The sequence below is a fragment of the Heptranchias perlo genome, chromosome 9 (genome assembly GCF_035084215.1).
Source record: "Heptranchias perlo isolate sHepPer1 chromosome 9, sHepPer1.hap1, whole genome shotgun sequence".
Classification (NCBI taxonomy): Eukaryota; Metazoa; Chordata; class Chondrichthyes; order Hexanchiformes; family Hexanchidae; genus Heptranchias; species Heptranchias perlo.
This window is the reverse complement of record NC_090333.1, coordinates 49,633,612-49,648,946: the sequence shown is the minus strand read 5'-3', so window position 1 is coordinate 49,648,946 and position 15,335 is coordinate 49,633,612. Positions and strand designations below refer to the sequence as shown.

Below are 15,335 nucleotides of genomic sequence, written 5' to 3'. Positions count from 1 at the left end.
CTCCTAAATGCAAGCCTTCACCTAATTCACTCAATCTTGTCACAGGAGAAACTGGCACACAATGCCAGTAGAGATAGGACATCAGAGGGGATATTCCTGACATATGGGAGCTCAATCCCTGTAAGGAGGAGGCCATAAAGCTGCTTGGGAGTCACTCTGCCCTAGCCATAGGAAATAGAAAGATTGCTGGGATGGTGCAGATGGCATGTTACTGAGTCCACATCTACACAATCGTCGTGGCATCCTTGTGAAGCAGCAGACAGCCAAAAGTTTCCACACCCCTCTCTGTCTCCTTAATCCCGGGGGGGGGGGGGGGGGGCGGGGGTTAAGCACACCCATTCTTGGCTTAATCTCTCTTTTCATACAGTGTGCTTCACAGCAGTAAGGGAGGGCAGAAATACAGAGGAGGAGGAACATAGTGATGATGAGGCAGAGGAGGTGGAGCAGGATGACAAGGGGCAGAGGAGAAGGAAAATCAATCTTGTTTGCTACGAGAAGATGTGGCAATCAAGCCCACCCATAAGTATCTGGACCAAGATCCTGCCTCATGTTCCTCTACTGCAGCCCCCCCCCACCCCGCCATTTCACCCCCTGCATTACTTGCTTTTTAACTCCACGACCCACATTGGATACCTTCACTGAGGCGAGGTGGAGGGAAATTAGATTGCGTTTGTAGGGATGTGGCATCAAGTATTCACGAAGCATGAAGGGAGCCAGAGGGATGGAGACTGGGTGAAGATGTGCCATCCCAGTGGATGCCAAGGAGTAGGCTGCTCATGGCTTCAAAGTCTTAAGACCGAAATTTCATGGGTACTCATCTGAATAGAAGGATGTTTCAGAAATATCACACCTAAGAGCAGGCTCCAAGATTAGTTTTCCGATGATGTGCGACAACTGACAGCTGTAACTGTGGACTCTACAGCCATCATTTACGGCAACATTAGGGAAGTTTCTTCTTTGTTACATGAATCAACATGTAACTGTAAAGGGGACTGCAGCAACCGCCCGCTTCAAAAGAGACCAGTGACCATTCAGTGCCTCATCCCCCAATGAAGGCAGTAGAGAACAGATTAGACAGTATACAGCCTATCAGCTTCAGCACTCTGGGGGCTGGAATGCAGGCTACTGACTTTTGGGCCTTTCAGGATCTGATAGTTGCCATTAGACTAGCCATCCGCTAATCCAGGGCCCAGTGGAACAGCAGTGTCTGGAAGCAACCTATATGTGGCTGCTGTTTCTCAGAATAACACAAGTCAGGCAACAGGCTTTTCCTCTTCAAAGTACTATTCCAGTGATACCATTCTGCCTGGCACAAGCGCCAGAGATGCGTACAGCCATGGGTCCGCACCCCCCCTCCCCCCCAGCACCAGGAACGAGCTGCCATCTAAGTCCCATAAGTCTTTTGAAGCACGAGCAGTCAACCACCTCTCGTAATACCAGATTGCACATAGGAGAAGCACTTGAATAGGAGAAAGAAAGGCACATTTAGCCACCCAGGGAAGGTATGGTGTAAATAGTAGGGTGGTTTCTGTTCACTTTGGAGTTTGTTGTATTAAAGGAGAATGCTCACAAATGTCATGGAGATTACAGGAAAGGGTGTGCTTATTTTGTGCTGACTTATTCAGTTGATTAAGATTTGCATGTTCCTGTAGAGCCAAAGAGGTCTGATGTAATGAGATATTCTAGCAAGGATACTGGATTGAAGGTTTTGCTTTTTATTTGAAAGTGGGGAGAAGAGGGTATGACAATTTTAACAACAGTAGACTGTGATAAGCAGATGAGAATACTCCATTGATCAGTTGTACTCTGATGCCACTTGCAACAGTCACTGATAAGTGCTTGGAGTGACAGTCACTCTGATACTCTCCTACATATAGTTCTGTCTCCAAAGCAGCCAAGGATACCTCCCCAGGAATGCCTGTGTCAAGCCTTTTGTATTGCAAAGTTGTGCAGGACACAATAAATTCAGGGACAAGTGTACCAGATAACATTGTATCAATTGGGCAACTATTTATTGAGGAACGTGTCTGGGTCAGGTCAGCAGACTAGAGACTGTTCTGAAGTCTTTGCTGTTGGGGACCCTGGTATTTGTTTTTTCATAACTTGTCAATGAAAGTAGGATAATTATACATACAGCATAGGTATAATTTTACACAATGGGCTCCTATCTCATTGATTATTGGAGGCCTCACTGGAGCGGGGGCACTCAGCTCGCCCTCTTTTATACTTTTACACAGATACAGGTAGGTCTGTTCAGGATTTAATTTGCTCTTTAGGCACTGGTTGTGCATTAAATGAGAATTCATTTACTTCATATTACATTTGTGTGAACACACAGCTTTAGTCATAGTGCATTCTTTGCTCTTAAATGCATCACAACTAATGTAAAAATGAGCAACCAATCAGAAAATCCTTCAATACTTTTGCTATATCACCCATTACGTGCACTGATAAGTATACAAGTAATATTCTAATTCACAGTGTGTAGAACAAGCTGTGGCTTGCAAAAAAAAACACAGCAGTGATGGAGGAATTAAAGCGTAGAAAGACACCCTGTATTGATGAGGCCCTTTAGATTATTGTGGATCGCGTGGTGAGTTAGAAGGGTGACTTACTACTAAATAGAAATGGAAGGCGATCATGTGGGAGATCAAGATAGTTTTCACAACCCGGCATGCTGAAAGGACATGGCAAAGAATGTGTCTGAATTGAAGTGTCAAGGTTAGCAATGAAGATTACTGTCAATGTGTTATATATAGATATTACTATCAATTACTTTCCATTGCTATATATGGGTATGGGGGCCAATTATTTAACCTGGTACAAATGGCTGTACAGGGAGGTTGCAAGTGTCAGTCACGTGAATGTTATTAACCTGAATTTAGTCAATACCTTGCTGTAAATGAAACACAATGAAAGGTTGTTCGATAACTATCCTTGTACACAGTAAAACTGAAACACAAACACATTGGGCTGTATTCTCCTCCATCAACCCACCCAAATTGGGTGGGTGCTTAGGGAATAAGGGAAAATTTGAGTGATGGGGTCCAGTTCCCTGGCAGACTTGCCTCCTGTCCACCTGGGTTGCTGGCACTTCATTAGGAGAAAGTGGTGGTAAGCCACCGGAAGCGGTGGTAGCAGCCCTGGGGTATCTGTGGAGGGAGAAGGCATTGCATTGGCCTTTTCATTCTCCAGTCCATCCCAGCACTTACTAGCTGACGGTCCGGTCTTGACTGAGTTTTCAGTTGGACAGCTGGTCTGATCTCCAGGCCACATCTGTCCCGTTAACCGTGATCCTGCTGCAGCACCGCTGGAAAATTCCAGCTGGGCACTGGTGGGCTCCCCCAGTTTTCGTGGGATAGGTAGCTGTAGTGTTTTTATCAGGCCAGTTTGAAATCATGCCCTGTGTTCTTTGTAATGGAGTTGCTCCAGGATCCTCCCTGTAATTTATATCATTGAATCAGCCTAGCAGAGAGAAAAGCATACCCAGGGGTCTAAACCTGCCATTTTTCAAAAGAACAATCTTGGTAAAGCCATTATTTTCTTCCTTGAATAACATGTAATTTTCTTATAGGAACAGGAGTAAGCCATTTTGCCCCTTGAGCCTGTTCCTCCATTCAATGAGATCATGGCTGATCTGTGACCTAACTCCATTTTCTTCCTCGAATTTCCCTCCCTGTTACTGGGAAATTTCTATCTCAGCATATGAATTTAGAATTGTAATCTTCATATGTCACGAATAATGAAAAAAAAGGCTCTTTCTATTATTGAAAAATCTGTTTATATTCACTTGTTTCAGTTATTCACTTTGCAAGTAAACAAGGTGATGCTACTGCCTCCACAAACCCCGAACGGGTCTTGACAGCCATGTCTTCAGCTATCAACGCCCCACGCTCTGCAATTCCATCTCTGAAGCCCTCCACCTCCCTCTCCTCATGATGCACATGCAACTGTTCTTGTACTGTTCTGGCTGCTGCAGAATCGACCTCACAATACAAAGGGCATAGTTTCTACTGTACTTGGGTCCTGAGATGGCAATGCAAAATTACTTCCTCAAGCAGTTTTACAATATAAAGATACCTTTAGTATACTTTGCACGTCTTCCAGTCTGTCTGGGAGGAACCTGAACTGGCTGGGCTACCAACTGCCTGGCAATGTTGCTACAGACAAAATTCTCAACTGCACTACTCTAATTAGTAGTGAGCAATCCAGTTGGGAGTTTTCCCTGCAGCGCTGGGAGTTATACGCTGGCACAGGTTATTTGGGAGCCCCCGAGGACTTTTCTTACAAGCCTAGATGAGTTTTAGAATTTGGTGTGTGGGGAATCAAAAGCACAAAATCTCTCTGTGGCATAGTATATACAAAATCAACAATACTTCTAGCCAGCCTAGTAAACCCCTCTTTCCTATTTTAATATTGTTTCTGCCCCATATTATAGTAAATTAAATAAAATGTTATTAAACTTGGCCTTTTGTTAAAAGCCCATTTTGTAAGTCCTGATGGCACAGTAGGAAAGTGCACTGTGTGGTATGGTGCTAAACTATTCAGACCACAAGGTTCAGGTTTGATGCGTGGTCTATTTTAAGTTAGCTAACCTGAACCAAGACAATGGTGAGGACGCTATAACTGGCTTCACAATCCCCCAGGCTAGTGATTAGAAAACAAATTAAGCCAGGGTACATATTCTTGTTTGCTGTTTAGTGTCTTGGAAAGCACGTGAATTTACATTGGGGGCAGGCAGGATTGAGCTTGGCTTTCTGACGGTTGAATAGCCTGCCTTCGCTTAATGCCTAGGTTCATGTGAAGATTGGCCATTAGGCGAAATACCAGGGGACAGTCAGTACCTTTGGTTCTGTACCGCAGCATGAGTTCGGCCGAGGTTCCAAAACTGGGGGGAGCGACAAGGTTATCGGGGGGGGGGGGGGGGGGACAAGCAGGACAGGCTGGCTTAAACTAACAGGTATGAGAGCCACTGATGCAGCCTTGCATAGCCAGAGAAGGTGCATTATGGAGCAATCTTAGCACAGCACAGAATGTTTGAATCCCCATCAATTTGTAGCAGCATCTCTGATAGGTCTGATATCTGCTACATCAGTGGTGTTTATACTTGTTAGTTTAGGCAGCTGCAGGCACCCACCAGGTAGGCAGTGTCTTTTGACAAAATTATAAGTTTTCTACCAGTCCAGGTAGATCCTTGCCTGAATTGATATCTGCACTGATATGCCATTTCTAATTGAAGTGTTCCAAGCACCCCAAGACTCACCACAAATTGCTGGGTTGAGGTGACTGGGACAAGTAGAAAGAGGGGACAGAGCCTCGGAGTTAGGGCACTAGGTTTTCCACCTACCCCTACCAATTTTTTTAATGGATCTGAGGCAAGCCTGGGCAGAAGCTTGCTCAGGGATGTGACCTGCCTTGTCCCTACCTCCTCTTGCCAGCCTAAAGTACACCTGCTCATATACGAATGCAAGGGCCATCTGTTAGGGCCCAGATGTTCGGCATTCATAAATCGGTGGAAGAGATCTTTATGGTTGGCGGAGCCTGCGCAAGCATTCACAGAGCACTGCCTTGAACAGGCAACAAGGACAAAATTTAAATTTTTTTCATAAGCTTCTGGCCTTTTTTCTGGCAGTACGGATGCTGCCTGTTTCCTGGCACAGTGGCAGGTCCCCGAAGCCTGCCATGTCATGACTACACCCACCTTTTGGCACATCTCCCTGGTAGAGGCTGGGGAGCCCTCTTCCCACATACTAATGACCCTGGAGCTTGAAATCTGGCCAAGTTCAGGGAAACATCTCTTTGGAAGAGTGAGGGCGTAAATTGAAATGGAAAAAAGTTATATTGTATAAACAAAAAATAACAAAATGAATGAGCTAGGATTTGTGGAGCTCTCTTCAGCATTTGTAGCATGCAAGCCTGCTTTATTTTCTTATTTGGTTCCAAATATTTATGCTTGACTGTTCGTGCCAGATCTTGGTATGCTGTTTGATTACTTTGTGACTCTACCAGATAAAAACAATTACTGCATGAAATTGTGGAACGCTACTCTAATTACAGCTTTCATTGCTTTCTCAAAGCTTTAAATACTAACACTTTCAGTCAATGCACCAGATGGGATTGTGTGATAATCTCTACTTGGCTGTCACCTGGCAGAATGAAAGGGTATGCCTCGGTAGATTCTACAGTTATTGCAGCTGTCACGGTGAGCCTTGTTACATTATACTGCTGACGTCAATTTGAGGATTCAAGTGAATCTGAAGAATCCAACAAACCTTGCAGGAATTGGATGAAAAGCAAAAGCTTAAAAGCATTTACAGGAATAATAAATGCTGACAACTTTCTACTGTTTCCTGCATAGCAAAACTCCAGTCAACATCTGATTTAGAACCTCAAATGATTAATGGAATTACACCACATTTGGTGTTATTAATAATAATAATAATCCTTAAAAAAGATTTTTTGGTCCCTGATGGAACTGTTCCTTACAGACTAGGAAGGCCCCAGGTTTGATCCCTAGTTTGTGTTGAATTGGCTGACCTCAATCATGAAGGGAGGCCTTCAAGGAGGAGTTGGTTTGGGTACAGTGTAGACACATCCCTACAAGAGGGAAAGGAAGGGCATCGAAAGCTAGAGCTCCCTGGATGACTAAAGATATCGAGATTAAAAAGAAACAGAAAAAGGAGGCTTATGACGACTGTAAGGTTCATAATACAGTATGAACCTGGTTGAAAACATAAAGTACAGAAGAGATCTAAAAAAGAAAATAAGAGGGAAAAAAAGAGAGTATGAGAATAGATTAGCGGGTAACATATAAGGGAACCCAAAAGTCTTTCATAAACCTATAAATATTGAAAGGGTAGTCAAAGGAAGCTTGGAATGAAAACAGAAAATGCTGGAAAAGCTCAGCAAGTGAGGCAGAATCTGTGGAGAAAGAAACAGAGTTAACGGGCTCGATATTAGGAGGGAGGCGGGTTGGCAGCAGGTGGTCGACTGGGCATGTGGGTAACGCGTCCAGTGAATTCGGGGTGCTCCGCACGCGATTGCAGCTTAAATGAAGCCACTTACCTTGGCTTCCGGGTTTCGCTCTGGAAAGCTGCGCAGCGGGCAGACTGTGCACCCGCATCATAGGCTGTCAGCTGGAGGAGCCCTGTTTAAAGGGGCAGTCCTCCACTGACTGATGCCACAGAAAGGAGCCAAAATTATAGCATGGAGCAGCCCAGGGGGAAGGCTGCTCCCAGGTTTAATGATGCCTCACTCCAGGTCCTACTGGATGGGATGAGGAGGAGGAGGAGGACAGAGATCTTCTCCCTGGCGGACGGGAGGAAGTGGCCTGCCTCTGCCACCACTGTAGGGGGTGGTGGTGTGTGTCAGCTTCACCTCTGACTTCTGAGCGGTCCGAATCGCTCCCACTCCCTGGGTTCTAGACCTTGGACTTATTTGGGGGTTGTGACAAAGTGCAGCAGATAACTGATTTTGGTGCAAGAAACTTTGACCTTTATTCAAGAGAGGAAATACAACACAACAATCTTAACGCTCTCATAAAATGGGGAACACTTCAGTACACACGAGAGAAATTACAGTCGGAAGGATACCTCACCCCTCCCAATCCCACTGTACTAGCTAGGTTGGACTCTAAAGGACCAGGGATAATGCTCACCAAACGAAACCTTGACAGTAATTCACCCAGAGGTAAGTCAGAAATAGATTGTAGAGTGGAAACTTTGCGGATCTTCGGTTTTCTCCCGAGTTGGTTTTCTTTGGTCGCGGTGGCTCAATATTACCCGGTTGGTTGGTGGTAATATTCGGTTGGTTGTTTCGTAAGGCCCTTGTTGCTGCGAGGTGTCTGATGGTCACTGGGACTGTTGCTCTGGTTTCTTCTTGTGTGTCAGCATGCTTCTCGAGCTGCTGTCCTTCCCGGTCGAACTGCCTTCCTTGTTGTCTGCTGGAAACTGCTCTTCTTTCCAGACACAGGCAGAACCAAGACAAGCAGCCCACCAGAGCCAGCAAGCCAGAGAGAGAGCAAGAGAGAGAGCTTTCGCCTTGTGGATGTCTCTCTTACAATGGTCTGTTTAAAACAGTTCTTACAAAGCCCTTTGATGGCTTTTTGATGGTCCCAATCATATTGCAAATTGCTTCTCCCAATGGGTCATTGTTTTAATTCTGATTTAGAGCTTGTCACATAAGGCTTCCTTTTGTATCCAACGTCCTAGGTGTTGATCGTTTTGCTTTAAAACAAAAGCATGGCCCCACGATGTCTGGAAAAGTTACCTCTTTCAATGGGAGTGATTGTCGACCACCTGCTGTCGGTTTTGCATTAAAACAGAGACATGTCTGAAGCAGTAATTCTCCCACCTTCCACGTGTGGGTTGTGGATTCATCTGGTGACCTCTCACCTATCCTTCCATCTTAGGATTTTAGTCAGGGGCCAAAGTTTTTCCATACTCAGGGAAAAGGTGAATTTCTTTCGGGTTTTTCTCTGAGTTTTTGGGGGATCTGTGAATTTTGAGATTCTTACACCACGAAGGCCTGGCTCAAGGTGGCAGAGGAGGTCACCTGCACCACCAACATATCACTCACCTGCATACAGTGCAGGAGGCGCTTCAGTGACCTAAGTAGGTCAGCCCTAGTGAGTACACTTACTCATTCCCCTACACTCCGTCTGCCACATCACAGCCCCCACCCCACATCTCCTTCTGCACTGCCAACACTACTTTATCACATCACTCCTCACACCCACTCAAAGCTCATCCTCATCTTACCTGTACTTACTCACATCGCCAGTACTCAGCCCACCACTACCACTGAACCCAATCCTCATACAATCTCCTGGCTCTGTCTCATACTCACCCTCTCATGCATCTCTTTCACGGTCAGCCTTACTCAACCTGCCACTACCTGTGCTGCAGCCAAGGGGCATGCACACATATGTGTAGTAGGAAGCGTAAGGCAAACGTGTTGTGAGCATGAAGGGGATGCACAAGGGTGTTTGAGGGTTTGTCATGGTTTTTACTTATATTTGATTTCTGATCAACTCACATTACATATTATATTGTCACCACTACTGCCACGTCTTTGCAAATCTTGTCTGGTTTGTGCAATAATGCCCTTTCCTGAGGATCGCCATGAAGACCCACAACTGATGCCACCCATTGTGTCACTGCAGAGTGGGTGTAGGTGTATTTGTATTTGCAGGGCTCTTTTGTGCAGACGACTGAGAGACGTCGGCGAATGTCCCTGGTGGCACCCTGGAAGGATGCGGAGGAGAAGTTGTTGAGGGCAGTGGTGACTTTGACAGCGACAGGTAAGAAGATGGTGCTCAGGCCAGCCGGGAGCAGTTCGGCATGAAGGAGGCTGCAGATGTCCACGACTACATGTCGAGTGACTCTGAGCCTCTGTGTGCACTGCTGCTCAGAGAGGTCCAGGAAGCTGAGCCTCGGTCTGTAGACCCTGTGGCGAGGGTAGTGCCTTCTGCGAAGCATCGCTCTCTGCGGTTGAGCTCCCTCCTGCTGCGCAGGTGGATGTGTCACAGCACAGTGTTGTGGAGCTCCACGTGTCAGAGATGGACGGCGAGCCTGGTGATGCTGTTCGTCCTCCGAGGAGGTCATGACTGCAGCTATGGCGGCTCCCATCCGGAAGATGTACGTTTGAGGGGGTCCGCAAGGTAGGTACATGTGTCTGCACACCGGGGTTGAGGTTCCAAGTTGGTGAATTTTATTGTTAGGAGGAGGGTGGTGGAGGCCAAACTTTGTCCAAAATGACAGAGTGGCCTCCTGCAATGAGTGAGGGTCTCCCCGCCGCCCCCCCCGCCCCCTGTCAAATGGATCTTTGCAGCTGCCACAGGCTGGTGGCTGCAACACGTCCATTTCAACTGGGAGTGCTTCCCCCAGTAGGGGAAATATACTCAGTTGAGATGAAAGTCCCACCCCTCCTAAAATATCCTACAAATCAGGTCGACAAACGACCTGAACTATCACACTAATTGCCTTAAGTGGGATCCCGCCGGCTTTAATTGGAGCCACCCCAGGAATCCCCGATTTTCGGAGCCCCCCCCCCGCCACGATCCCGCCGGCTCGGACGTCCAAAAATCGAGCCCAATGTTTCAGGTCGAAGACCTTTCATCAGAACTGGAGGATGTTAAAGAGTTAAAGTTTTTAAGCAAGTACAGAGCCAGGGGAGGGGAGAGAGAGAGGGGAAAGAACAAAAGGTGGGGTCTGTGATAGGGTAGAGAGCAAGAGTGATTAAATGACAAAAGGGAGGATGGTGCAAGGCAAGGAAAGTGGTAATGGGACAAGTTAAGAAAGAAAAGATTGGTTTAGAGGAGCTGTAAATGGCAACAGCATGGGCTAATAAATGAAAGTGAGCAAAGGCAAATCATGTTTGACTAACTTGATTGAGTTCTTTGATGAAGTAATGGAGAGGGTTGATGAGGGTAGTGCGGTTGATGTTGTGTATATGAACTTTAAAAAGGCATTTGATAAAGTACCACATGATAGACTTGTAGCAAAATTAAAGCCCAAGGGATGAAAGGGACAGTGGCAGTGTGGATACTAAATTAGCTAGGGGACAGAAAGCAGAGAGTACTGGTGAATTGTTGTTTTTCAGACTGGAGGGAAGTATACTGTGGTGTTCCCCAGGGGTCAGTATTAGGACCACTGCACTTTTTGATGTATATTAATAGCGTAAACTTGGGTATAGAGGATATAACTTCAAAGTTTGCAGATGACACAAAACTCTGAAATGTAGTAAACAATGTGGAGAATAGTAATAGACTTCAGGAGGACATGGGCAGACACATGGCAGATGAAATTTAATGCAGAGAAGTGTGAAGTGATGCATTTTGGTAGGAAGAATGAGGAGAGGCAATATAAACTAAATGGTACAATTTTAAAGTGGGTGCAGGAACAGAGAGACCGGGGGGTGCACATACACAAAAAGCATAAGGGATCCTGGGCTTTATTAATAGAGGCATATAGTACAAAAGTAAGAAAGTTATGCTAAACCTTTATAAAACACTGGTTAGGCCTCAGCTGGAGTATTGCATTCAATTCTGGGCACCACACTTTAGGAAGGATGTCAAGGCCTTCGAGAGGGTGCATAAGAGATTGACTAGAATGGAGCCAGGGATGAGGAACTTCAGTTACGTGGAGAGACTGGAGAAGTTGGGGTTTTTCTCCTTAGAACAGAGAAGGCTAAGGGGAGGTTTGATAGAGGTGTTCAAAATCATGAACAGTTTTGACAGAGTAAATAAGGAGAAACTGTTTCCACTGGCAGAAGGGTCAGTAACCAGAGGATACAGATTTAAGGTGATCGGCAAAAGAACCATAGGTGACATGAGGAAATATTTTTTTATGCAGCGAGTTGTAATGATCTGGAACGCACTGCCTGAAAGAGTGATGGAAACAGATTCAATAGTAACTTTCAAAAGGGAATTAGATAAACACTTGAAGGGAAAAAAATTACAGGGCTATGGGGATAGAGCAGGGGAATGGGACTAATCGGATAGCTCTTTCAAAGAGCCGGCACAGGCATGATGGGCCGATTGGCCTCCTCCTGTGCTGTATCTATTATGATACTATGGTGATGGTGGGAAAAACATAGTTGGCCTTAACGTCCCAAGTCTTGAAGGGAAAAATAAACTCAGCCAGAGTTTCTGCTCCTACTCAGTATCCAGTGACCTCCCTGCTGGAAATGCATGTGTGTGGATGCTTGGTGAGTACAGAAAAGGGGGCAGTAGTGATGATCCATTCAGCTGAATTGTACACCAGTGTCTTGGTCTCGGCTCACACATGATGAATAGCTGCCTAAGTGAGGTACCAGGGGTTACTGACAGCAAAGAAACCATAACCCTGTATAAGTCAGTATTTTCAGGAGAGGGGTAAGAAGGAAAGAAAATCAAAAGGAACATTTTAAGAAGAATGAAAACCAATTTTGCGTAGCAGTGTATAGTATTTCTTTTTATGATGGTGGTGTTTCTTTGAATACATCAAACTGTTTACTTTTGGTTTGTAGATTTATCTCAATATTTAATCTTTGTGTTAAACCATGATTTCCATGCTAACTTTAAGTCTATAGAGGCATAAAAATCATAGTAAATTTCAGTTGAGCTGCTATTCTTGCAGTAAGGGTCATCTATATAAGTTGCTGAACAGAGGGTATAGGATAATCTTTGAGGTTGAATTCCAACTTTTTTATCCCTGCCGGGTATTTGTCATTTGGTGGAAGTTGCAAATTTCATACTGACTCATAGGAAGTGTTCTGTGAGGTTGGAGTTAAGCAAATCTGTCAAGGCTTTTTCATTCTGGTTGCATCTTTTGATATTTCTAACACTTAAACATTTAGAACTATGTTTAATTTTAATGCATAAGCATTTAACTAATTCTGTATCTGACTATTCGACACCTGCCCTGAGCCTACTTGGTATTATTGCTGAATGCTCAGTCATAAAATGTTTCATTTCCTGGTGCCATCACCTTCATGAGCAGAAAAATTCATCCCCACTCCTAGGAAACCTATATAATGGTGGGACACAGTTGTGATGTGGATTGCCATGATATTGAGTATAATAGTTAAGCGTGGGATTCAATAAGATGATATATGGCATCACATAACAGGCATTATATGAGTTTTTAATTTGAGCTTCATTTTGTATATTATTAAGTGTATATATACCTATCTTCTAAAATGTTAAAATTCTTGACACTTCCTATCTGTTACACCTATTTCCTGTTCTTGTTATTTAGTCATGCTTTTGTGGCATTGACAACACCTAGAGATAACACTTTGGGTGTAACTAAATGCCTGAGTGTTACAGTGATGCCTGCTTCGATTACTTTTAATGGGTAACACTAACACCAGCTATTCAGCCCTCCAGCACTGATGGTGCTGTGGCATGAGTTGACCAGCTCTGTCTGTCATTTGTGTATCCCTGAGCTAATCAACATGTGAGTTTGCAATTTGGAGATTTGTGCTTGCCTACTGCCTGCTACCAAATCTGGGCCTACAGATAAGATTTATTTTGCTGCTATTATACTCACTCAACCTGCAAGCTCCCGATCCTGTCCACTTCAATGACCTCCCACTGCCATGCTGTCTCCCAAATCTCCCACTGGAACTGGCCACCTTGCACGCTTCAATATGTTCTCATTGCGTGTGCTCTCTACCTGAGCCCACCATTCTGCATCATGTTCCCCCTCAAACAAACTTGGTCCTTCTCCCAGCTCGGCCTGTCTTTGATCATTACAATATTTAAAAAAAATTTCCAGCCCTATCCAACCACCTCCTTTCTCCATTAAGTTTTATATGGTGATAAGAAAATATCACTGGCTTTGCCTCTGGCCCCGTTTATTTCCTTGGCTCCACGCTTAGGCTCCATGCTTGGCCTCCGGCACAAGGCATGCCAATGGTAGGTTAAAGAGGGAGGAGACGTAGCTTTGAAACTTGGACCAGGCGGGTGAGGCAGCAAAGGCTGCAGTAAGCCCTGTGCTTTCTCCTCATTCTGTTGTAGGCAGATAGTGTTCAAGAGAGGCTAATGATTGGGTATAGGAAAAGGAATACAGAAGTGCAGACAGCACATACGAGTTTGGGGGATGACAAAAGGTTAAGAACTTAAGAACATAAGAATTTTTTTTTTTATTTGTTCATGGGATGTGGGCGTCACTGGCAAGGCCAGCATTTATTGCCCATCCATAATTGCCCTTGAGAAGGTGGTGGTGAGCCGCCTTCTTGAACCGCTGCAGTCCGTGTAGTGAAGGTTCTCCCATAGTGCTGTTAGGAAGGGAGTTCCAGGATTTTGACCCAGCGATGATGAAGGAACGGCGATATATTTCCAAGTCGGGATGGTGTGTGACTTGGAGGGGAACGTGCAGGTGGTGTTGTTCCCATGTGCCTGCTGCTCTTGTCCTTCTAGGTGGTAGAGGTCGCGGGTTTGGGAGGTGCTGTCGAAGAAGCCTTGGCGAGTTGTTGCAGTGCAATAGGAGCAGGAGGAGGCCATCCGGCCCCTTGAGCCTGCTCCGCCATTCAACAAGATCATGGCTGATCTTATACCTCAATGCCATTTTCCTGCACTATCCCCATATCCCTTGATGCGTTTAATATTTAGAAATCTATCAATCCCTGCTTTGAATGTACTCAATGACAGAGCCTCCACAGCCTTCTGAGTGAAGAAATTTCTCCCCATCTCAGTCCTAAATGGCCTACCCCTTATTCTGAGAATGTGACCCCTGGTTCTAGACTTCCCAGGCAGGGGAAACATCCTCCCTGCATCTACCCTGTAAGAATTTTGTATGTTTCAATGAGATCACCTCTCATTCTTCTAAACTCTAGAGAATACAGGACTAGTCTACTCAATCTCTCCTCATGTGACAATCCTGCCATCCCAGGAATCAGTCTGGTGAACCTTCGTTGCACTCCCTCTATGGCAAGTATATCCTTTCTTAGGTAAGGAGACCAAAATTGTACACAATACTCCAGGTGCGGTCTCACCAAGGCTCTATATAATTGCAGTAAGACATCTTTACTCCTGTACTCAAATCCTCTTGAAATAAAGGCCAACATACCATTTGCCTTCCTAATTGCTTACTGCACCTGCATGTTAGTTTTCAGTGATTCATATACAAGGACACCCAGGTCCCTTTGAACATCAACATTTCCCAATCTTTCACCATTTAAAAAATACTCTGCGTTTCTGTTTTTCCTACCAAAGTGGATAACTTCACATTTTTCCACATTATATTCCATCTGCCATGTTCTTGCCCACTCACTTAGCCTGTCTATATCCCCTTGAAGCCTCTTTGCATCCTCTTCACAACTCACATTCCCACCTAGTTTTGTGTCATCAGCAAACTTGGAAATATTACATTTGGTCCCCTCATCCAAATCATTGATATAGATTGTGAATAACTGGGGCTCAAGCACGAATCCCTGCAGTACTCCACTAGTCACAGTCTGCCAACCTGAAAAACACCCATTTATTCCTACTCTCTTTTTTTCTGTCTGTTAACCAATTCTCAATCCATGCCAGTATGTTACCCCCAACTCCATGTGCTCTAACTTTGTTCACCAACCTCCTGTGTGGGACCTTATCGAAAGCCTTCTGAAAATCCAAATACACCACATCCACTGGTTCCCCCTTATCTATTCTACTAGTTACATCTTCAAAGAACTCCAATCGGTTTGTCAAACATGATTTCCCTTTCATAAATCCATGTTGACTCTGCCAAATCCTATTATTATTTTCAAAGTATCCTGTTATCACATCCTTTATAATAGATTCTAGCATTTTCCCGACTACTGATGTCAGGCTAACAAGTCTGTAGTTCCCTGTTTTCTCTCTCCCT

General features: G+C 44.9%; 1 protein-coding gene and 1 long non-coding RNA gene across 2 annotated transcripts in view; both read left to right on the top strand.

Annotated features, from left to right (window-relative positions):
• pde4ba (phosphodiesterase 4B, cAMP-specific a) overlaps positions 1–15,335 on the top strand; it is a 557,078-nt gene that overhangs the window by 319,174 nt on the left and 222,569 nt on the right. The window lies entirely within an intron of this gene.
• LOC137325019 (uncharacterized) overlaps positions 1–15,335 on the top strand; it is a 49,874-nt gene that overhangs the window by 22,572 nt on the left and 11,967 nt on the right. Inside the window, exon 2 of the long non-coding RNA XR_010963777.1 lies at positions 9,193–9,301. This is a non-coding gene — a long non-coding RNA (uncharacterized lncRNA). The remainder of the gene's footprint in view (positions 1–9,192; positions 9,302–15,335) is intronic.